This window comes from Mixophyes fleayi, chromosome 11 (genome assembly GCF_038048845.1).
Source record: "Mixophyes fleayi isolate aMixFle1 chromosome 11, aMixFle1.hap1, whole genome shotgun sequence".
In the NCBI taxonomy this organism is placed as follows: domain Eukaryota; kingdom Metazoa; phylum Chordata; class Amphibia; order Anura; family Limnodynastidae; genus Mixophyes; species Mixophyes fleayi.
The window spans coordinates 22,700,237-22,725,057 of record NC_134412.1 but is presented as its reverse complement, the minus strand read 5'-3'; the positions used below and the strand labels follow the sequence as shown (position 1 = coordinate 22,725,057).

The 24,821-nt window shown below is 42.8% G+C and overlaps 1 protein-coding gene across 1 annotated transcript in view; it reads left to right on the top strand.

The window, feature by feature from the left end:
• Positions 1-4,016: 4,016 nt before the first annotated feature.
• Positions 4,017-24,821, top strand: part of LOC142107539 (sodium-dependent neutral amino acid transporter B(0)AT2-like) — a 59,620-nt gene continuing 38,815 nt past the window's right edge. The window contains exon 1 of the mRNA XM_075191022.1: positions 4,017-4,097. The gene's annotated coding sequence lies outside the window, so the exon portion shown is untranslated. The remainder of the gene's footprint in view (positions 4,098-24,821) is intronic.

Here is a 24,821-nt window from a genome sequence, read left to right as displayed (position 1 = left end):
AAGAACCGTGCTACCCCTTCTGTGTCCCTCTGTGAAATGGCGCTGGATTGCCACGAAGGGCGGTACTTATAGAATCCAAAATGCGCGAGATCCGACGATGTAACGATTACGTTTTGCCTCGTTTTCAATTCCGAGGGCACGCAAAAGTACAGAGCCGGCTCGGCACTTGGATCCCCGAAGTTCGGGTACGCTTGGTTCTCAAAGAACCGAGCCTGAGCATCTCTAGTTTTAACATGCAAGTCTGCAATGCTCTTGTCTTGTGTTGCATTGATATTTGCTTCTGTATTTCCCTTGACTCATTTTATTCATTTGCCATGTCTCATATCTGCACAATACTTTATTCCATGTCTTGTTTTCCCCTCATTGCATATCCTGTCCGCCACCTACATTTTGCCATCTTTCTTTTCTGCCCCGCCCCCCATATTTACCATTTCTTATGTGTCACTTTGAATATCCTGTCCAGTCTACTTCATTTAAAGTTGATTTAGTAGCCTGTTCAGCAATGAATTGCCCAGGGCACTATGGACTGATTTTATCGCACGGTTCGCCCACAAAAATTCACAATATGAAAATCATCTGGAAAGTCTACATAGATACATGCCTTTCATATTATCGAGTATTGTCATGATGAGCTGCATGATTCACAGAGTGAGAATAGGGCTGAGTCTGTGGTAAAAAACCTTAGGTGCTGGCCACTCATTGCTAGCTGTAGGTCCTTAGACCACTCCCTGATGCAGGTCTGCACAGATAAAGTGATAGTGTAAAGTGCCTGTGGCCCACTATGCAGAGGCTGCACAGCTGTAACCCGGAATTTGTGGTTTATGTTCAGCAGAACCAGATTCCTCTTGGGCATTGATGGTGTCAGGTGGAACAACAAACTCTGTGGGGTATATTTACTAAACTGCGACTTTGGAAAAGTCGAGATGTTGCCTATAGCAACCAATCAGATTCTAGCTATCATTTTGTAGAATGTACTAAATCAATGATAACTTGAATCTGGCTGGTTGCTATAGGCAACATCTGTTCTTTTTCAAACCCGGTTTTCTGAAAATCGAACTTAGGGGATCCGAGTAGGCTCGCAGGCTGGCTTGGTAATTTTGCGCATCCTGGGATCTGAATCGAGGCAAAACGTCATTGTTGTATTGTCGGATCTCGCGGGTTTTGGATTCCATAAGTACCTCCCTCCCCAGGAGATCCAGCGCAATTGCTCATACAGAAACAGGAGGGGTAGAAGTGTTCTTGTCACTTGACAAAAATTGACTGGAAATGCTTGGAAATTAATGTTATTGAGGTTAATAATAATGTAGTAACAGAAAAAGAGCCGAATTATGCGATTTTTTTTTAAAAAAAAAAATAGGGATTTTATAAAAAAAAAAAAATAGGGATCCAAAACCAAAGCACACGAGGACGGTTTTGCCAAAACCAAAACACAAAGTTAGTCCAGATCTAAAACCAAAACGTGCGGCGTTTGTGTGTTCTCCCCGTGTTTGTGTGGGTTTGAATTAGTGGCGTTATATAAATAGATGATGATGATGATGATGATATACCCCCATGTGTTGTTCCTGTACGACTTCAGCTAATACAAATGATGTGTTCCTGTTCCCGCAGAAGGAAAATAGCCTTTTTCCTCTAAAAATCACAGTTAGCCAAGGCTTAACCCTTTCACTGGTCTTATCTTCCACTGGTTACCAGGTATTGGGCAATTCCTCCAACAGCCAGGATTAGTGGAGCCAAGTCAGCAGGGTCCCTAGTTGGAGTTATGAGGTAGTCTTATTTACCAAGCATCCCCTCCTGATAAGGTCGGTAAGTAGGAATCCTTTACCAGAATTACCAAGCTGGTACCCAGACAGCCAAAGCTGGCATAAGAACACTAGGCTCAGTAGAAGAAGGGTAGTCCTGTTTGGTGCTGGCTGGGAATTATGGTACCCGCTGGACCAAGATGATTATAGGTGATTCTCTGAGCAAAATTTGTATGGGGACACAAGTGGTGGCAATAAGCGATAGTGCCATTTATGTATCAGCCACTGATTGCAGAGCCTTTCTGCCCACTGTGCCAGCTCTGTGGTGATGGAAAAAACATGGATTAAAAGAGTCACTGAAACTATTAAACTGCCACAATGGTGCGGGTGGGCAAGGATTTTGTGACAAAGAATAAATAAAGAAATAAAGAATAAATAAACTAATAAAGATCATCCACCACCAAATGCAATGCTTTTACTGGAGGCAGTCAGCCAGCCATAACCAGTTGCAATGTAAAATACTGACATTTGTGTAACAGTCTGTGGATAGCTAGACGCCTTGTGTGCAGGTGTGGGACGGTACATTGGGGTCCTATTGCCCGTATTCAATAGGTGGTGGCAAACCTGTGGTGTGTGTGAGGTGTCAGCGCTGTTTTGGGGGCGATTCAGTAGGTTTATAACCTGTGTGATAGGTAAAGAGAGACTGCGGGCTGGAATCGTGTGTGACCTCATACAGCAAACAACCCCAAAGTCACAGCAGCTGGGAGTGTGTTCATGACAAAGGGGCACAGTGTAATGATAAAGGAGGGCACAGTGTGAGGAGAAGGACAGTAATGCGGGGCACAGTGTGATGCAGGGGCCGCAGTGTGATGCAGGGGCCGCAGTGTGATGCAGGGGCCGCAGTGTGATGCAGGGGCCGCAGTGTGATGCAGGGGCCGCAGTGATGAAGGGGGAGCAGTGATGAAGGGGCTGCAGTGATGTACATGTTATTTGAAACCTATGTTCTGGGTAGAAACTTCTTTAGGGGGGGAGTGGAGCTCTCCTTTAAATAATTTATGCAAGGTCCAAGACAGTAGTATTGTAATTTCACTTGGAAATATGATTTACTTACAAATACAGGTAATTGTAATAAAACAACAGGCTCTTCTACAAGATTCAGGTACAGCACAAAACAAATATTGGCAAAAACATAAAATAACTGAAATTACATGTCTTACACTAAAAATGCTGCTTTTAGGTCACTGTCCCGCTGTCCTGAAGGTTAAGACTGCTGGGACATATGTCACGCTCTGGCGGGCGGGCGCTGCACACTTCTGCCAATGGTGTACGCAGCAATGCAGGGTCTTTCCTGTAGGAGGGTGGCCTAGCTCTTTTCATCTGCTAGGCATGCCGCCAACTATGCAAGCCACGCCCCTATCTAATGGCCCGCTCCCTTTGACGGGGCGCCACCGCTGCGCGCCAGCACATCGTGTACTCCACTGCTCAACTATAGGCGTATAGGCCATGCGAAAAAATATAGTTCTATGGATTGTTTCAGGGGGAGGGGGCCCCAAAACAGTCTCTTGCCTAGGGCCCCATAAGGTCTTAATCCGGCTCTTGTGATCAGTCATGCCACTTACACCCCCACCATCAGTTTTCACCTGTGGCTGTAAGAATGGCAGAGATCAAAGTAAAACGGCTGCACAGGGTTCAGCTAGGGACACCTTAGCAAATTCTTTTACTAGATAGTAGTGCAGCTTTAGTAATATCTGTAACCTTGATATACCCATACTTGCCAACTCTCCTGGAATGTCTGAGAGACTCCCGGATTCCGGGTTGGTCTCCCGGACTCCTGGGAGTGTTTGGCAGTCTCCCGCATCTGCCCACTTCTAGTGAAGTGGGCAGAATTAGGCCCAAAGTGCCGCGATTCTTGACACGATTTTCGGAGCCCCCTGTCCCCCTGCACGCCCACCTCCCCCCGGCAACTCCCGGACATCCACTAGAAGAAGTTGGCAAGTATGATATAACCCTATTTATCTCCCTTGTGCTTTTTATCTATCTAGCTTGTGCTATTTTACATTTATTTCCATTTCAACATTGTTTTTTCAGTGAGGCTTATGTCTCAGCAGGGCCTTTGTATCATGTTTTCATGCACATTGTATGATTCCATTTGCTTATAGAAATTTCTAATTATTATACATAAAAGTTATCTGCGTGCCTTTAATAGTGGGTGTGTGCAGGGACACAGGGGTGGGGAAGTGGAGAAAGACAACACATCCACGTGGCAATGTGCTTCTGGCTGAATCTTCTACTGCGGAGGAGGCTCAGGGAATGACTGTGAGAAAGAATATAGGGACAGCTCGTCATCACAGTGCATAAGTAAGTGCAATATCCCTGTTATTATTCTACAAACATTCACAAATATAAATGTCAATAATCACCCAGGCAGAGCTGCATATAGAGTACATGCAGTCCTAGGAATTGTGTGTTATTACACCCTAAATTACTGTCGTAATTCTGTACACAATATGCTCACGCCCCTCTGTTCAACACCCCCTCCTGCACGCTCTTAAAAATAGATATTTGATAAAGTCCAGACCAGTGAAAAAAAGGAGAAACAAATATTCTGTGGCTCCCCCTGAGCAGTGTTGCCCAAGGTACCTGCTTAGAAAGCAACTATGGAAACAAAAACAACCCCGTACATATGTTAGAGATGCCCTTTTATTTGCCATGTAAAGGGATTTTTCCACTTCTGGACAATGCACCCCCCCCCCACTTTATGGGGTCTATTTACCATTATTAGGCAATATCATTCCCTTTACGTATTCCCCCTCTGTTATCACCATGCTGCGATGGCGATAGTGATAGAAGGGCAATGATTGTAATTGTAGAAAATATGTGATGGTGATAGGAGGACAGCAGAGGTATTTAGGAATCAATATTTCATCACCGAGTGATAGCTGTCGTGGGGGAAGGGGGGGGGGGCAGGGCCGGTGCTAGGGTCCTCGGCGCCCTAGGCACAATTTCAAAATCTCCCCCCAGGCACACTGCCCCGCCCCCTGGGTCTCAATGTGCCCCCCCCCCCCCCCCGGTCTAAGGGTCTAAATGTTCCCCTCCCCTCTCTTTCCTTACCTTAAAGGCGACTCCATAAAGATGCTCCTCGCTGCTGGGTCCCGTTCCTCACTGACACTGTCGGGCCGTGATGATGATGTCACGCCCGACAGTCAGTGAGGGGAGGGGGAGTGGAGGTGAGGAGTCGGAGGGAAGGTCTGCCCCATCAGCTGTTGGAGGGGAGGGTGGCGGTCGCGATCCATGGCCCCTCGCCCCTCCCTGTGGATCAATCTGAAGCTGAGCATACCTTCCGCGGTCGCCGCACAGTATTAAAGTACAACAGTAATTAAGTACCATACTTCTGTGGCGCCCATCAGAGCCTGGCGCCCTAGGCAACTGCCTAACCTTGCCTAATGGGAGCGCCGGCCCTGGGGCGGGGGGGGGGGGTGGCCTTGATAGATAGGAAGAAGCCCTATGTCTGGCAAAAACCCCCATTTTCGACGGAGAAAGGGCTTTTCTCCCTTTAATGAATAAGCCCCTATATGCGTGTATAGTGAATAAGGTTTTCTTCTCCCACGTCCACTGTCCTTATTTGCACCACTCTGTTTATGGGCAGACAGAGGCGAGGACTCATTACATGAAATTCTATTTAAAAACGCAAAATATAAGTATATGCTCTCCTGCACTATTGAATAGGATTGGACAGATTTATGGGTCTATTTATCATCCAGTGGCGATAATATAGATTTTCTATTGCAGCGATGAAAAAACAGTCAGTATTTAACTTATGTGCAAAACAGAATACTAATTTGCACCCCTTGCATTGTAACATGGTTTTGTCCAGGAGACTTAAATAAGAAACTTCGTAATTTAAGTTCCTTAATGATTCAGGCCCTAGATCTAGATTTAGGGCTTCTTTCTATGTACCCCCCCCCCCCCCATCCTCGGTCGGTGAAGATTATCGCCGGTGATCCGGCGAAGCTTCCCCATGTTTGGCCTATTTACCATGGACAGTGGCGTTACAAGTATCTGCTATCACCATTTCAGGATGGTGATAGCAGAGGGGGGAATACTTAAAAACACCAAACCTTTCTTTGATTCCGAATTCTCAAAATCAATCACATTTTGTTTTTACATTGTTTAAACATTTTATTCTTTGTTTACACTATTTTTCTTTATTTTTTTTAACAAATCCGGAAGAGCAAGTCCGGGCTTCCCGTCCAAGTTGCGCGTGTGCAGGCTGACTCATTCATGCGCGGATGGACTAAAGGCTGGCTGAGAAAGCGGTCAGTCCGTATCATTGCCCAGCTGCCCCGTGACATTTTCTTATTAAATTGCGGCAAAACAGGATGTTCTATCACTGTGATAAACCATATAAAATCTGTTTTCGCTGCTGGATTATAAATAGACCCCTTAGTCTAGTGGTAGCTCGCAGTATTAACAGCATGGACTGGCTCCTGTATATAAAAATATTAGTGCCAAGTGTTATAAATGAGCAAGAAAGCAAGTGTGGATACACCATGAAAACTGACCATAGAAAAGTGTCTGGAGATCTTACAGCCTTTATTATTCATTCATCTGTTTATTGTTCTACAACACACTCACTCATGTCATATTATACAAGAATCCAGGACCTGTGAATTATTACTTTTTATTCAGATATTGCTTTGAATCTATCTCTAAATCTTCTATATGTTGCCCCTGGGCATTAGGGAGGATTTAAAAATGCCAATTCCTGTGTCCCAACCTAACAATCTAAATTATTTTAGGTGCCTCTCTACAGTGCCACCAGGCAGGGCCCTGTAGCTCCTCTTGTCAGTCCCTCCCTTTTATCCAGTCCAGAACAAAACATATACAGACAGCTGATCATTCTCTCTCGGTCCTTACAGCTCAGGATTGGTCCATTGGAAACACATACCCCTTGTTTATTGGCTATTTTGCACAGTCTGCCAAGTTCTCCAATAAGAGACGCAGTCTGTGGCTGAACAGAAAAAAAATCATAGTACAAGCCATATGGCCTATGTTTAAACTATGAAGATGATATTTCACACTTTTAGACCCAGTTTTTAAGGATTGGTCCTTAAACATATCCCTGATTTTTAGTACAGAGCAACTCAATAATTTCCCTTTTCTTGTTCTTTTATTTTTAAATGAAATATTTTTATTTAAGTCTCTGAATAGTACAATAAAATAAAACATAAAACAGATTAACCCACAGTTCCAGTTTTTGGGGATATCCAAGCATATCTAAAGGTATATTTAAAACGGTAAACAAAAGGGCAACACACAGTACATATGTATATCCAGGGTAATGTGTAGTCCAGTTAGATGTGTAGGAACAACATCTCTGTCCCTATCCACACCAAACGCAGTAACCTCTGAGCCGACCAGCCAGACATCTAGCAACTGTACCCACACATAGGAATGTGCCCATAGAAGAGGGTGACAGAGGAGGGGGGGGGCAAGGAGGGAAATACTCAAGGTGGATCAAAATCTGCCCTCAGCGTTCTCACTGCGTATATCTAGACTTCGCCCAGTGAGACCAGACTTTGTAGTATTTGGGCCAGAGGCAGAACTAACGAGCTGTGGGCCCCGGTGCAGGGAATCGGGGGACGGGACGGACTGGGGCCCACAGCTCGTTACTTCCTCATACAGCGGGCTCCATTATCTCCATGAGCCCCAATGCACCGCACCTGCTGCACCAATGGTAGTTCTGCCACTGATTTGGGCATAATATTTCTGGATTGATAGGTCAATAGTCCGTGGCCCACTGCTTCATTCACCAGTGCCACCCAGGCAGCAAAACTGGGCCCATCTGGAACCATCTAGGTCCAAGCTATAATGATCTTAGCTAGTGTGAGCAAACACACAGGTCCAAGGGAATAACAAAGGAATCTCGATACCCGTATCTCGTATCCCCCCCACCTCCAGCCAGAAGTCCCACTTCTCTTGTTCTTTATGACAGGGATAATGTACAGTGTAAATGTTTATTCTGTATAATTGTGACAGGGTGAGAAGCTGCCACATCTGAGGAAGGGGTTAACCTCCTGGGAGTCAGGAGAATGCCCCATCCATTCCTTAGAGAGGGGGGGGGTAATTTGGGCCTATGTAAGGGCTCAAATTCAGTCTAGTCTTGGCTGGTGTCTGGTGAGGGCAGGGCTGCAAGAGGGGGGGGGAGCGGGTACTAATTACCCGGGCCCGGGCATATCAGGGGGCCCGGCCCGGGCCCTTGCGCTGCTGCTTTTTTTTTTTTTTTTTTTAAAAACGTTTTTTTTTTCCTTTCTTTTTTTTTTTTGCAGGGGGGGGCTCGGTCGTTGGTGGGGGGAGCAGGCTAGTTTAAAAAAAAACCAAAACATACTCACCTGATCGCGGAGCCGGCGTCCCTCCTCTCTGCTGCTCTGTGCTCCATTCAGACTGTCTGAATGCTGGGTGTGATGTCATCATGTCATGCCCAGCATTCAGTCAGTCTGGAAAAATGGAGCACAGAGCAGCAGAGAAGACCAAGAAAGGAGAAAAGGTAAGTGCAGGGAGGAAAACGAGGGGGGGCACGGAGGAGGTAAAAAACGGGGAGGCAGCATGACAGGGATCAAAAAACGAGGGAAGGCATAGAGGGGTAAAAAACGGGGGGGGGGGGGCAGCATAACAGAGGGGTTAAAAAATGAGGGGGGCACAGAGGGGTTAAAAACGGGGGGGCGGGGGAGGGGCAGCATGACAGAGGGGTTAAAAAATGAGGGGGGGCACAGAGGGGTTAAAAAATGAGGGGGGGCACTGAGGTGTAAAAAAATGAGGGGGGGCACTGAGAGGTTAAAAAAACGGGGAGGCACCATGACAGAGGGGTTAAAAAATGAGGGGGGGCACAGAGGGGTTAAAAATGGGGGGGGCAGCATGACAGAGGGGTTAAAAAATGAAGGGGGGCACAGAGGGGTTAAAAAACGGGGCAGCATGGCACGGTGGGGTTAAAAAAACGGGTCAGCATGGCACAGTGGGGTTAAAAAATGGTGGGCAGCATGGCACAGTGGGGTTAAAAAGGGGGGGAGGTATGGCACAGTGGGATTGAAAAAGGGGGGGGGAGCAGCATAGTATAGTGTGATGAAGGGGAGCCAGATGAAGGGGGCAAAAGCAGCATGGAGGGCGCAGTGTGATCATAAGGCATGGCGATGATGAAGGGGCACATTATTGTAATATTGGAGCTGGAGGAAGGCCTAATTATTAATCGTGGATGGTATTGATTTAACGCCAGGGTTGTTTGGAATTATCTAAATGTAGCTATTTTTTTCCCAAATAGGGCCCCCGGCATTCCAGGATCCAGACTAACCGCCACTAAAGAAACATGCAGCAACAGGTGGTGAAAGTGAGAAGAACAGGTAGGAGAGAGCAGGACAGTATGTGAAATGTTGTGATTCTAGTAGGGACAATGTCAATTTTTGGTGAGTGTTGTGCCCAATGTAAGGTGGAGGCCAAGACTGAACTCTTTGTGTACACACTGCATTTTTTCTATACTACACTTTGGTGCTAGATGTCCTGAAAGCCAGGAGTGCTTGGACATATGTGACGCTCGTGTGCGAATTGAGAGCCGAGTGATTTTGATGTGTTAGCCACGCCCCAATGGCGAATTTGCCACGCCACCAAATGCACGACCACAACCTCGAAAAATTTTACGGCGGCGCAATTTTTTTTACCATGCTCAGCTATGAGGGGGGCCCCATGAATTTGTGGTACCGGGGCCCTGAATTCCTCTTGGCAGCCCTGGGTGAGGGTGGAAGTCTCACACCTCTCCACTGTAGGAGCCTATATATGCTGCACTTTCTGCATTGGTTTGGTTGGCTCTGCACCCATATTGCTGTGGATCCTGACAATATAGGTCCTGTTTGACCCCGATTCAAGTAATGGTGACCTTTTGTTAACCCACTACAACATAGTTGCCTACTCTCCCGGAATTTACGGGAGACTCCTGAATTTCTGGGAGTCCCAAGTGAGCAGGGTACCCTCCTGCATCCCGGCCAGTTCAGTAAGTTGAATGGGGGTGGTGGGGCTTCGTGACGTGATTCACGCGTCATCACGGCTCCGTCCCCTGCTGTTATAGGGCAAAAATTAAGACAATAGTTTAGGGGCGTTGCCTACAACGCGATTCTCCGAGCCCCGCTCCCACACGGCCCCCTGCCCCCGGACCTCCTGGAAAACCATTTGCCAAATTTGGCAAGTATGCACTACAATGATATGTAGCTTACAGTTTTTTTTGTAAAGGGAGTTTTCAAGATGCAGTAATATTGAATTATGACCATGCCTTGTGGTAAGTTTGAGGGTTGTAATAACTAATGTACTGCTAGAGGGAGCCGTGTGTGACATGTATACACTTACACTTGATCAAAAACATGTTGGTAACTATGAAGAATGTGTTCTGGGGACCATCTGCTGTTATAGAGACATGTTTACATTAGAGCTTAGAGGTTCTCAACTTATGGTTTGGGATCCAAATTATAAGTCGCCATATTATTGATGGTGGGTCACCATGACATCCTTTTCACAAACTTGTTTTTCTGCTATCCAATCAGCCCATAAGGCCCCAGCCAGGGTCATTTTTAGATACTTTCAGATCAAATAATACACTAACCCAGATATTATATTATAGTCTATCCCAGTGGTCAGGGAACAGAGGTCAATTACCCCAAATGGGGTAAAAATGAAATTCCTGGGGGTAATGCTGCCGATTCACATGCTGTCAGTTGGATTGTAGACCCCTTTAAATGTGAAATTGCTGTTGTACCAGAAGAGCCTCAAGGGTTGGCAGAGGCACTTCTTGAGCTTCGATGCAATAATGAAGCCCGTATTGCATTTGAAAACAAAGCAGATCTGTCATATTTTTGGATGTCAACAGATACAAAGGCATCAAAATTGCACATGAGGAAGCAGTCAAAAAGTTGCTGCCTTTTGGAACAACCTACCTTTGCGAACAAGGATTTTCCACTCTAACGAACATAAAAACAAAGCAGAGAAATCGATTGGACGCCGAAGACTGTATCCAATGGCATCAAAATACCCCAATATTGATGCTCCCGTATCAAAAATAAAGCAACATCATTTCTCCAAAACCTGAAGTTTTGAACTTGAAGCTTTCAAAGAAATTTGGAATAGATTCAATAAAATTTTGAATTCCAATAATTAATAATATATGATTTCCTTCCTTTCAAATCAAGAGGGTAACGTCGGCGTATCTAAATATATTTGGGGGTAAAAGGTAAAAAAGTTCCCTGACCCCTGGTCTAGCCCATCTCTATTTGTTGGCATATTGCTCTGTCTATCCCTCACTCCTGGAATTGTCACCTTAGTCTATGGATTGCTAAACAATTATCCAAGTAGGAAAAGCTTACAATATAGATTTAAATGACCTGTAAGAAATTGGAGAACGGGATTAGTGCAAACAGCCAACACGTTCACTGTGGAATAGGCGTATAAGTGCTATTCTATTGGTATCTAGTCCCATCACAAATAGCCTGGTTGAGTAACGGCAACAGGCAGCCTCAGAGCCATCACATGAGACCACCAGATATACAACAGTGTTAGATATGTTTGTTATAGCTTGTAACACCTGAATAAAATGCCTGACGATATATTTTAGAGATAGGTCTCTATTCCTTTGATTAAATGTTTTGTTTTAACTTATTTCTAAGATTAAAGGTAATATGTGGCCCTTTTGGAGGTTGGTGAGTTGCCCATGCACCCAGGTTGCCTATCACTGGCTTGGTTGCCATCTAATTACTCAAATGTTTCAGGGGGGCGCAGGGTAAGAGTGATCTACTACATATTTGTTGGCTCTGAACAAAGGTCCATAGATTTTGCTCTAAAGTTTATTACATTTTTGTTCTGCATTTAACATCAATATTCAATGAGTATTTTAAGTAGATTACATTAGAGCCTGTTTAGGAAAGCAGAGGATCATGGGAATGCACGTTCAGGCTCACGCTCCAGGCATCACTTGACCTCTATTTAAATGACCATTTAACCAGAGCCTGAGCAACAGGTTCTACACCTTAGATATCTGGACCTCTGTATTATTTTACTGAATTACTGTGTACTGACCTGGCTTGTTTGGTTACACTTGTCTGACGGCGTCCATTGACCCTTGGCCTTGTTAATCCATTTTGAAACCGCGCTGTCTTCAACTAACCTTGAATTGGATTTCGAATTTTCACCCCTGGACTCCCAGGCCTGACCTGAGCCTATATCCACCATCCTCTTGTCTGTCAGCAGCTATCCAGGGAAACTAACCTGGGGTCAGTGACCTGTGGGTTTCTCGCAGTGAAGTTCCATCACAAAAAAGAACACATACATGATATAATTGTCTAAACATTCTAAAACTCTCACAATGAAGACAGCAATTCAAGTAAAACAGATAACAATAATTGCAACAGTGCAAATAGCATGCTGCTATTGAAACATACAAATCTTGAAAGAATTTGCTAAACTTTTTAGAAAGGTTAGAAACAAAAGCAACAAACAGATTCACAGCTCCAAACAGAAAAAGCCCAAGTTCTTTTTAACCAAATAGCAGCGTATTAAACAATGAGATCTCATTCATTAGCAACAGAACACTTGACTATCCTTACACTTTGGAATACAGCCTTTCTCAATCTGTGTACTAATCTGTATGATGTGGGTAAGTAATTCTGCATGTCCACCAACGATTCAATAACACACCCAAAAGGGCACAGCTATTGCTAAAGTTAAAAGTCACTTCTGCATAGGTAATCTCAAAGGAAAAAAAATAACATACACCATTTATATGCATTAAAAGACACTTTTTAAGTCTAGGGATCCCCTTAAAAGATTTCTAATGATAAAACCAAAACTCGCCTGGTAAACCAGGACGTGTGGAGCCCTATGGGCCTGAGTCATTAAGGCAAGCAAAGCAAAAACAAATGAGTAAATTTGCACCTTGGCAAAACCATGTTGCATGGGAGGGGGAGCCTTCCTTGGGCCGCGTGTCATTATTATATAGTTAGGATTATATATATATTTATATATATTTGTTATTGGGTTACTGGGTGAAACCAAATACTGGCCACAAGCAATCTTATGTAGTGTTTTTATTAATAGACCAAAGACTCGATCTCTGGGGGGAATCCTCTACTTTTTTAATCCTATAATACAATATTTATATATAATCACACAGCTCTGCATACCCTGCAGCTCACCAGAAATGGAGTCTTTGGTCTATTAATAAAAACACTACATAAGATGCTTGTGGCCAGTATATAAGGCTATTTTACGATTAAATATTACAAATATCCATTATAAGCCCTACGGAGCCAGCCAGTGAAGTCATGCCGGTAGATATGCAAGAGACAAGCAAGAGACATGCGCAGCAGCTCCATTTCGCCGATGGGGAGTTGTACAGCTGCCGCGGCGCTGTCAAAGAAACGTCTGCGGCGGTGCTGTATAGAGAAAATGTTTGGCATGTTTAAAACAGGCAGTTTGACTGACAAGCCTGGTGCCACCAGACGTGTCAGTCAAACTGCCTCGGCATGTCACGAGTGACACGTGTGTCATAGTTTCGCCATCACGGTCCTAGATCATCTTTAAATTTGTGTGTAAAAATAAAGCTATTAAATATTTGTGTGCTACATGAAAAGGCAGCCAGTATTTTCCTTATGTGCAAAATAATGAACTAATTTTCCCCCCTTCAATTGTAATATGGTTTGTTCAGGAGCAAATTTACTCCTGTTTTTTTGCTTTGCTCCCCTTAATGACTCGGGGCCTATTTGTGGATACATTACATAGCAGTTAAATATTTAAAGCTATCCTGAATATATATATATATATATGTGCTTCAGCATCATCCAAGACACTGGTAATAAGCTGGTAGTACTCTGCAGTCACTGGGTGTGACCGGATGGGCGCTCACTCTGCCACCATTTGGGGGAAGTGGTTTTACAGATTTGTCACCCTCAGTATACTGAGGTTACTGATCAGCAGCCAAGAAGAAAGAGCCTGCGGAGGTGATACAATTGGACTGCGGTGGTGGTGGGGGGGGGGGCATATGTGTGTCATTATGAGGAGGGAGGAGGGACATGTGGAAGAGGACATGTGTGTGTGTCATTATGAGGAGGGGGGGGGACATGACATATGTGTGTGTGTCATTATGAGGAGGGGCTCAGGACATGTGTGGGAGAGGACGTGTGTGTGTGTGTGTGTCATTATGAGGAGGGGGGAGGACATGTGTGGAAGAGGACATGTGTGTGTGTGTCATTATGAGGAGGGTCGAGGACATGTGTGTGTCATTATGAGGAGGGGGACAATGAGTGCTGTGTCATTATGAGGATGGCGGGAGAGAACATGATGTGTGTGTCATTATGAGGAGGGGGGAGGACTTGTGTGTGTGTCATTATGAGGATGGCGGGAGAGAACATGATGTGTGTGTCATTATGAGGAGGGGGGAGGACATGTATGTCATGATGAGGAGGGGGGAGGACATGTGTGTCATTATGAGGAGGGGGGAGGACATGGGTGGGAGAGGACATGTGTGTGTGTGTCATTATGAGGAGGGGGAGGACATGTGTGTCATTATGAGGAGGGGGACAATGAGTGCTGTGTCATTATGAGGAAGATGGGAGAGAACATGATGTGTGTGTCATTATGAGTCGCTTGACAAATGGGGGCCTCACGGTACCCCTAGCCCAGGGGCCTACAATGTCTTAATCCAGCCCTGAAGGAGTTACCACCAGACACTCATCGACTGGAACTATCAACTTCACACCACAGTGGTGCCCCACTTGTGGGACAATAGTGGCTGCCTCCACCAGGTTCCTTCACCAGCACCAAGAGCTTACTTCTGGGTGGTGTGTATGAATGCTCTAGCAGCTCTTTGCTGGTGAATATGGCTGGTTCATCCTGGCTGCTTACTTTGGATCAGGGCTGTGGGATAGCAGGCAAAGTGTTAACCTAAGGTGCTGGGCTCAACACAGAACAGCCAGGGGACGGATTAGAGTTGTAGCTTTGTACGTCACAGGGGTTCAGAAAATAATAGGCTTCTTGCAAGGACAGAGCAGGATCTTTAGGAAAAGTGGTATTTATTCCTCAAATATAGCTCTTTAAAGAGCTGTTACACACCACTTCATCATTGGGAGTTTCAAAGTTGGAAGCCACTCACTGGGCACTCAATCAAAAGAATGTGGTGGTCAAGGTAATGCCTTCACCCTACCTGGTCTCATATCAGATGCCCAATTAGCATAAAATATCCCGTGTCATAGATCTACACAAACATGCTGTAGGATGCCTACCTCAGAAATGTCAGTACTTTATGTATTTACAATAATATAAAAAAAGGCGCACTGCGCCACCAATGGTGGATCGAGCCACACTGAGCATTGGAATAGCTACAACTTTACTGAAGCGGTCATTGAGATAAAAAAAAAAAACAGATTCTCATGTCAAGTCTTTAGTGGACAGTAGTAGTAGTATTCCCATGATATAAAATAATCTATTTCAAGACAGACAGTATTAAGAAGACTGTATGCATTCCATTGTTCTTTAAAACAACCTTCCTGACAATAAACTACTGTGTTGTTGTAGAAAGAAGAAGTTAGTGCTGCTGTGATTAAATTGTTTTATGCCGTTTCATCTCAGGATGAATTTTTCCTGCTACTTTGCTGAATTCTATGTGGTCCCAGCATGCCTATCTTCCTGTTTTTTTCTGGTTGTTTTGATCTTTTGCCCAAATTTAACCAGTCTGCAGCCTCTGGCGGATTTAGCACAATGTGCTTGCATTCCACCTGACCTGACAATATGTATTTGATTCCGGTCAGCTTCTAAAACCTTTTGTAGCTTATGGAATCCTTGTTGTTCTTTGATCACTGGATCTTACATTGAAACACCTCTGGAGAGAACACATTGTGACAGTTTCCTCAACTAAAACTTCTTTTGTACATGTGTTAATTTTATATTGTAAAGTAATTATTAACTTGGGGGCTACCAAATTTGCTTATTTGAAAAACGTTCAGACACTTATGCACCATTGATCAGTATTAATATACTTTCAGTGCCAGAGGTCTGATGTGCTCAGTCAAGGGATCGGGGCAGGACCAGGATTAACTTTTTTTATTTTGTTCCCTACCTAAGTGAACTGTAGATTTTCATTGCTGGACAGCTAGTATTTTCATTTGGCATCATAGTTGAGTAGGTGTTTCGTTCATTTATGGGCAGTTTATAGGGAAAATTTGGAAAATGAAAACACACTTTTCCATGATCACAAACATTTCATCAGCAACATTTATTTATATAGCGCCAGCAAATTCCGCAGAGGATTGACTGAAGTCACAAAATAGAGGCCAAGTTTTATTCTACAACTCGTACTCATTATAGCAATGTCAAATATGTATAGTTTATTACAGGTTCGATATACATGTGCGGGCCTGACAGGAGCGGACCTAGACTTAATTTTGCATAATCACGCCCCTCCTTCATTCTGATTGGCTGGGCCCCGGATAATCCCACCCACCACCCGTGATTGGACCCGTCCCCTTCACCTGTTTTGATCGGTGTTTTGGACCCAAATTTAACGGACTTAGTGCTGCTAGGGGGGGGATTGCCCCGACTGCCCCCCCTGGATCCCCCACTGGGGCCTGATTCAACTTCGCACACCCATTGCGTGCCCTATCTTGCATGAAATTGACCTGCGCATGCTCAGAAACAGATTTGCAAATCAAGTCCAAGGGGTATATATACTAAAGTACGGGTTTGAAAAAGTGCAGATGTTGCCTATAGCAGCCAATCAGATTCTAACTGTCATTTTGTAGAATGTACTAAATAAATGACAGCTAGAATCTGATTGGTTGCTATAGGCAACAACTCCACTTTTTCAAACCCGCAGTTTAGTAAATATACCCCCAAATGCAAATTATACTTCCGATTGCCTACGATTTGAAGGGCGGAACAGGGGAATAAAGGGACATATGCACATAGTCAATGTACAGGAAGTGCGTGCCCTCAACCTCAGCACACCCTTTAACCCAAATCAAGCTTCACGCTCTGGGCAACTCTTTTGCTGTTTTTTTTTAAGCATTATTACTTGCACCAGCTACAGGGCAGGTGTTATTAATGTGGCTGATTAAACACTGATTGTTTTATTAATTTTGGTATAATACCTACTAACACTCCCTATTAGAAATTTGGACATAATGCCATCCACACAGACCACACCCATTTTGGGTGACACCACACCCCTGGTATAAGATGCCCCTTTAAGCCACCAAAATAAATATAGACTGTCGCTGGAAAATTGGAGTTGTTGGCAGACGTACAGTTTGAGACCCACATACCCATCGATGTGCCTAGCCATCCAGCTGCTTCAGGTGGAAAGTTTAAATGGAGCACCTCTCACCCATTATACAAGTTACCATACACATTTGTATATGAATTATGTGCACTTTAAAAGACAAATATTTTAATATTAAGTATCCTGAACATAACATTGTGCTAATTTATCTCACAAATATTTTTTTTCTGTGACATCCTTGAAATAACTTTTGTTCTATAAAAAAAAAAGTTATTTTAAACAAATGCAAAACAACCTGCAAAAAAAGCAATCAATTTGTATTTGACATCATTATTTTTATTTTCGATAGAGGGCTATTTACTAAGATTGCTGAAAAGTGCTAATAATCCTGTCTGTAAAGTAAACCTCACAGCTATGAAATAAAATAACGTAACCAGTTTTACACATTTTACTTTAGCTAGTCCTATAAACTGGAAAAACACGTTCTATTCGGGTTAAGTTCCGTGTGCCCCAGGGCGTATTCCTTTGTCTAACCATGTCTAGGACGCACTTGTGCTGTGGTTCCATTTCCCTGACCTATCCTTAGGGATCCTGGCATAACTTATCAGGACATTGAAGTACTATGGGTCAGCTAATTAAATGCAATTAGTTTGGTCAAACTATTTATATTTGAGCAAATAACTTGTGACCTAAAGATTTTCTTAGAACTGGTTTTGTAAATGTTAGACCGTACGATTTTACTTAATGTATAGACAATATTGTGATAGTGGGATCACATATAACAGAATGCCAGCATCATGTGAGTGTTCTAGTGGGCCAATAGATGGATGTAACCACGTGAGGGGGTCCCCGCAGGGTGTATGCTTACAAGATATATTCTTGAGTCACAGCACATCAAAAGCACATCTGTTGGTGTGTACGATCTCCTTCACAGAGAACTCCAGCGGTAAATACATAAACACAGAAAAAGATCATAGCATAATACCATTTATTTTAAAATTATAAAATCAAACAGAAAACGATCTGCTTCTAGAGTCATACCCCCTCACGTGGTTACATCCATCTATTGGCCCACTAGAACACTCGTGGAAGAGGGATTATTCACTCAAGGGCACTTTAGAGACCTTTTCTCTATTTGTTGGGATGTTACTGCTCTATGTGTATATGTTTTATGTGTTACAGCTATCCATCACATGATGCTGGCATTCTGTTATATGTGATCCTTCTAGCGCTGTAAGTTGCACTTTTATCATCTATACATTGTCTATTTAGGGAGCAGGTGGCTCCTTTTTGTGCACCTTGGGCTGCTATTTGTAGACGCATTAGCGCTCATTCTTGGTTAATTATATCTATAAATATTGTGATAGTGAGATTTGTCCAGAGAGTCAGTAATTAATATTGCTAAAGAGAGATTAAGGCACCAAGGAAATAGTGTAAAAAACATTCAAATAGGAAACAAATAGATTTTTTAACAAGTTAGGGATTGATTTAAGTATACCATTGTGTTGGAGATTTACTTTGTATCATTTTGTATTGGCGTTTTAAAAGCATAACACCGGGTAACCGCATATAACAGGGTTTCCCAAACCCAGTCCTCAGGGCTCCCCAACAGTGCAGGTTTTCTGGATCACATGTGACATAATTAGGACCACCTGTGGATCTGTTACAATGTGTCAGTCAGTAATGAATACACCTGTGCTCCAGCAAGGAGATATGGAAAACCTGCACTGTTGGGGAGCCCTGAGGACTGGGTTTGGGAAACCCTGGGCATATAAAATGGTCTGTGAGAAATGGAGTTGTCTGCACTATTTAGGTAGCCAATTAAAAAGCTCCCAGGAAGCCAAGCCCCACCGCAGCCGTATTCGACGCACTGCGATCACGTAACTGTACCTACCCACCCGGATGCTCGGAGGTGGCCATAGGCACAGAGACAAATGGACAATGATTTCACATCTAAATCCACTGCTTTTGACAAGTACATAGACCAATAACTTTGTTACACTTTGGTCTCAATTCACTGTGTTAATTTTATAGTTACATTTTTTCCTTTTTCAAAAGACAGTCCTATATCAAATTTGGTGTTAGCTTCAAATTTAACATAACAAAACTTGTTTTCATTCTTTGATGTTTTTTCTAAATACTAAAAAACAGATGTAACACTGCATTCACACATTTTGGTGTTAAATTTTAACATAAATATAGACTTTTCTACTTTTGAAGAGTGACTCCAGGAAAATGTTTAAGAAAATAAGCCCCGTCCTCCGGAATAACATAAAATGTGATCTCCTATGTGTGAACCCTTGCAGTTCTCGCGGTACTCGCCCCTGCCTTGGCCAGTTAATGGGCCATTTTCTCAGGGAATTGACACCCTGGAGAACTAGTACAACCAGTAATATATGGACTCTACTGTTTATGCTACATAGGGGGGGGGGGGCAGTGTTGTTTTATTTCCCTGACATTCTTCTTTAACATTGCTTGTGGCATTTTGACTTTAGCGGTCTTAAAATAATGTGGGATGGATTTGACTATGAAGTCAAGCGGTGTGGCCTGGTGGTTCATGGAGTAGGACCTGAGTTTCCTGCTTATCCTGTGACAGTTAACCCGTCTTTCAACTTAACAAAGTGCTAAGTATTTTATGACTTACTCAACTGACCATTAAAACACTATTGGTCTGCGTTGGTGACCCAATCTGTAAACACGGCAATGAGCGGCAGAGAGCTGGTGTATTTCCTGATGGTTGGCGTGGACCATGGATTAGTCCGTCATTTAATTTCTCAATGCTCCTCATCATGATCATCATCATCAAAATTTATTTATATAGCGGCAGCAAATTCCGTAGTGCTTTACAATTGGGAACAAACATTAATAAGACGATAATGGGTAATACAGACAGAGAGGTAAGAGAACCCTGCTCGAAAGCTTACAATCTATCCTGAGGTACAGCTGGATTTGACAGCAGTTACAATCTTAGACTATACTTCATACAGGCGTCTCCGGTTGCTTGTCGGACTATTTCTTGTCTATATTTGTGTATTGTCAGTTATTTGTGATTTGTTTTACCTATATATGGATCTCGTCAATATCTGTGAGCCGGTTGTTACGGCCAGTCAGCGAGGTAGTAAACCCTTCTTTTTATATCAGTGAGTCTAACTCTGTCAGTATTCAGGAAGATTTAAATACTGCCTTCCTCAAATATTATACTTCATTTACAGCGCTGCTTATGTTTAACTTGGACATTTTTGCCTCCACTTGGATACACTTTTGTCTTTTTCAGTCTGCTCCGGTTTACACTTGGACAGCAAAGCGTATTATATTCTTTGCTCAGCAATGATACATGTCAGTATTAGTGTCATTACCCTATTGCACTGCACTATACCCTGCAGATTACAGTTTTAGTAGCTTTTGATATCTTTAATCTAGTGCCCAAAAAACTAGAGCTGAACAGTGGTAAGGGGGAGGGGGCATTTTATAGTGCCCAAAACACCAGAGAGGTGGCTAGAGGGCACTATTTCTCAATCGGCTTTATAGTTACACTTTCTTGGTGCCCAAAACTCTAAAGGTGGACATATATATATATATATATATATATATATATATATATACAAGTTAACCCGTGCATGATACTCATGCATTCTAGTCAAATCAGGCTACATAAGGTGTTAAAAAGGTTCTTGTCATGCATTTGGGCCATAGCCCAGGGCTCAACCACCAACCACTCCCCACTGTCACCCCCGGCAACCACCAACCACTCCCAACTGTCACCCCCGGCAACCACCAACCACTCCCAACTGTCACCCCCTGGCAACCACCAACCACTCCCCACTGTCACCCCCGGCAACCACCAACCACTCCCCACTGTCACCCCCGGCAACCACCAACCACTCCCAACTGTCACTTCTCCTTCAAGAAATATATATATATTTTTTTCAAATCTTTATAAACAATTTTAACAATTAACAAATTAAATTAACAAATTAAAAACATCTTAGTATACCAAATTTCAGCCCTTTCTGATTTTTTTTCCCCACACACACTAAGAATTTAGTAGGTCAGTGTATAACTCCGCCCAGCAAGTGGCGCTGCAGCTTGGTTTTATTTTTTTACACACACACACACACACACACACACACACACACAGACAGACTAACACACGCCACTAGACATTTATATATTTTATATATATATATATATATATATATATATATATATATATTAATATTAGTGTCTGAAACACCAAAGAGGGTTGGTGGTGGTTAGAGGGCACTATCTCTTATTTATACCAACAGTCGCGCTTCATTTGCTACCCAAAACCCTGTGCGTCATTAGTCGCTGAAGCAGGCATGCATTTAAGGAACCATTCTACTGTTTTACAACAGACTACCGCTGCGTATAGATTTAGTGCCTGTATTTTAAAAAAACAGAACTAAAATGTTATTTTGTAAAGAATGGGAACACAGGCAACAACCCTTACCGCTTCATCAAACCTTCTTCCACACTGCTCCTTACCATATACCTACCATCATCATCATCATCATCACCAGTTATTTATATAGCGCCACTAATTCCGCAGCGCTGTACAGAGAACTCACTCACATCAGTCCCTGCCCCATTGGAGCTAACAGTCTAAATCCCCTAACACACACACACACACACACACACACAGAGACTAAGGTCAATTTGATAGCAGTCAATTACTACTAGTATGTTTTTGGTTACCATATTAAAAAGGACTTACACATGATTAAATGTGGTACACTATAGACTAATTAATTGTTCTTCAATGCTTTGTCAACTATTGGTGAAAATTTACAGTTTCTGTTGACTATGTGGTTTTCACTTGTAATTTATTCTCTGCATTTTCCTTGGTCAACTCTATAGAGTACTATACAACACACTGACAACTTGGTAATGAGTACAATACATACATTATACAGTTACATTTGTCATTGCTATAAACAGAAATATTATATGGAACCAAAACTTTGAGGGATAAAGTTTTAGAAACGTTTTTTAAATAAATATGTAGTTAGCCAATTAACCTACCATACTGATTATCAAGTTATCAACCTTGTGGGTTTACTTCTTGTGTTACATAAAACTGTAGCATTATAATTATGACTTGCTTTTATTTGATGTTCTGGTATTAAAAAGCAAACAGAGTTATGCCTTTGCTTGCATTGCAATCCGTGTTAAGTCATAAGTAAATGTTCTAGCAAACCTTAAGGTCACGTCTAATCGATACTTTTAAAATATGTTTTAAAAAGATATTTACATTGCAAGTCATAACAACTGTCACGAACAACACTCGCCTGATCCTACGTGATGCGTGTGTGACACAGGGTTAACCAAAAAACAACCACCTGATCTGTCTAAAATGATTAAATCCTTCCCTATCTATGTCACACACTAGCTTTGCCGTACCAACTATGCCACCAACAAGGTTTTTTTTTTTTTTATGAAGAGCTAACACTCTTATTTAGGAAGCCTTAGGTCAGTGTTGGCTAACCTGTGACACTCCAGGTGTTTGTGAAACTACAAGTCCCAGCATACCCTTCCAGCAATAAGCTGCTATATATTGGCAAAGCATGCTGGGACCTGAAGTTTCACAACACCTGGAGTGTCACAGGTTAGTCAACACTGCCTTAGGTTCTCCCTAGAATGAATCTAGCACAATTTACTTTAATCAGAGTTAACATAAACCACAATGTTCTCCTCTTTTCAATTATGTAGCTTCTTGACCAAACTGTTGCGTGACTTCGTAAGAACACAGAGACTTGAACTTATTAAGCGTAATTTAATATGGAAAATACATCCACAATGCTTAAGATAAAACAGTTAATAAAAGTCATACAAATATAATGCAATTGTTCCTTATGAAATAAAAAGGATAAAACACAGAATTGATAACTCACTTATAATCAAGTTTCTGGTGCTTGGGAGAAGCAGGAAAAATGGGACACTCTTCAATATTAGATTGACTCCCAAAAGTGAACAGTTTCTTAGAGTTACAGTGCAGTTTTAAAACCAAGCTGCAGGGCCCACAGCCCCCCTTCCTGGGATGTCAGAACAAACAGGTCTGTAAGAATGAAAATTAGGGGTTTATGATCCTACTGGAGAAACAACTTTTAAGTCAGGTTTTTGTTACCCTATCCTAACTTTTCACCAATATGACTTACAAACATGATTTTACCTCCACACAACAGGTCATAATTTCCCCTTCATCTGCATACCTTACATGCCTCTGCTAAGTATGATATTGATATATGAAATGATATAATTTTCTGTGACTCTATTCAGCTTGAATTTGTCATTAACATATAACCCTGTCTCTGCAGTTGGCATGTCTGAGGCTTCCCAGACATGTATTAGATTTCATTGTCTTGAAAGAGATATTTGCAAAGGTTTTCACTGTTTGCGACCTACTATAAATGGTACAAGGTGCTACAATGGATCCAGGCTCTTATCGATCAGTCCCCTCTGGGTAGTTTAACATAAAACACATTGATTTAAACAGCTCCTCTGAGCCATATCCCACTATTTCTAGGAATTAATTCACAAACACATATTTGCATATTTGTATGTCTCAAAAATTAGCTTGCATATGACAACTATGTAAAAACTTCCCTCTACTATTAACTTTTAATAACTGCTTTTCTGTTCTCTAGATGCAAAATGTTTCCTTATTCTGTAAATCACTGGTGGGGGGGAGCAAATAGGCTACCAAAGTAATTTGGTGAATATTGACCCAGAGTTCAGTGGGATTAGGTTTGGAGATTGATCCATCTACTACGGAATGTAGGGATATTGCATGTAAGTATAAATAAAATAATGTTATTTTACATTCCATTGTCTAGTTGACCTAATAACTATTCAGTGTCCTCCCAAGCACCTATTTCCCGGGTGCACCACCTGGCTGTTTTTATTTGCCACCTGGCTCTTGGAGCCCAACAGAGTCCTATTATAATATAACAAACCATTGTTTCTCCTATTATAACAGGCACTATGTAAGCACTACAGCCAGCAGTGTGTGTTAGACCAATGACAACTAGTGTGACCAGTCCTGGCAGTTGTGGGCAATAACTTCCAACATTTTTCAATATTATTGCAAAGTATTACAACTGCCACCACCCGGCTACTTCTTAATGCCACCTGGCTACTACTTAATGCCACCCGACTGGCAAAGTTTTCTGGGGAGAGGATGGTGGCTACGTGGTTAGCACTTCTTCCTCACAGTACTGGGGCCATGATTCAATTCCCAACCATAACCTTATCTTTGAGGAGTTTGTATGTTCTCCCCGTGTTTGGGTGGGTGGGTTTCCTCCGGGTGCTCTGGTTTCCTCCCATACTCCAAAAATATACTAGTAGGTTAATTGTCCGCTATCAAATTGACTCTAGTCTGTGTGTTTGTGTGTGTGTGTGTTAGGGAATCTAGACTGTAAGTCCCAATGGGGCAGGGACTGATGTGAGTTCTCTGTACAGCGCTGCGGAATTAGTGGCGCTATATATATAAATAAATGGTGATGATGATATAACATATGTTGTACTATGGTAGATTGCAAAAATATTGTTATCTGTAAAAAAAGGTCACCAAGTCTCAGGAGAGGGCTGGCAAATTTTAGCCCATGGGGCAAGACTAGACACAGCAGTCTATTCTTTTTAAAAGAAAAAGAAATGCAGGTGGCTCAGTGACCCAGCCCAAAATAGCCTACTATGGGACCGGCCCGGGTTGCAGATGCCCCCTTGCCCAGCCTGCCCCTACCAAGTCCAAAAGTCTGGCCACC